This window comes from Capsella rubella, unplaced genomic scaffold (assembly GCF_000375325.1).
Source record: "Capsella rubella cultivar Monte Gargano unplaced genomic scaffold, Caprub1_0 scaffold_279, whole genome shotgun sequence".
Taxonomy (NCBI): Eukaryota; Viridiplantae; Streptophyta; class Magnoliopsida; order Brassicales; family Brassicaceae; genus Capsella; species Capsella rubella.
In genome coordinates, this window is record NW_006238650.1 from 4642 (window position 1) to 4902 (window position 261).

The 261-nt window shown below is 59.4% G+C and overlaps 1 protein-coding gene across 1 annotated transcript in view; it reads right to left on the minus strand.

Moving 5' to 3' along the window:
• Positions 1–261, minus strand: part of LOC111829285 (uncharacterized PE-PGRS family protein PE_PGRS54-like) — a 1421-nt gene that overhangs the window by 574 nt on the left and 586 nt on the right. The window lies entirely within an intron of this gene.

Below are 261 nucleotides of genomic sequence, written 5' to 3' on the forward strand. Positions count from 1 at the left end.
AGTCGTACTCCCGCACCGACCGCTCCCCCTGAGTCAACGCCAGGAACTGCGACTCCATCCGGTCCAATGCCTCCGCCGGAAAATACTTGGCATTAAACTCTAACAAGAAATCTCCCCACACCGCCAATCCCTGCCCCCTCTTTGCCAGCACACTCCGCCACCACAAATGTGCATCACCCGCCAAGTAGTGGGCCGATAGGTCCACCCGATACGCCTCCGGGCACCTCATCGACTGGAAATACCGCTCCAATCGCACCCGTC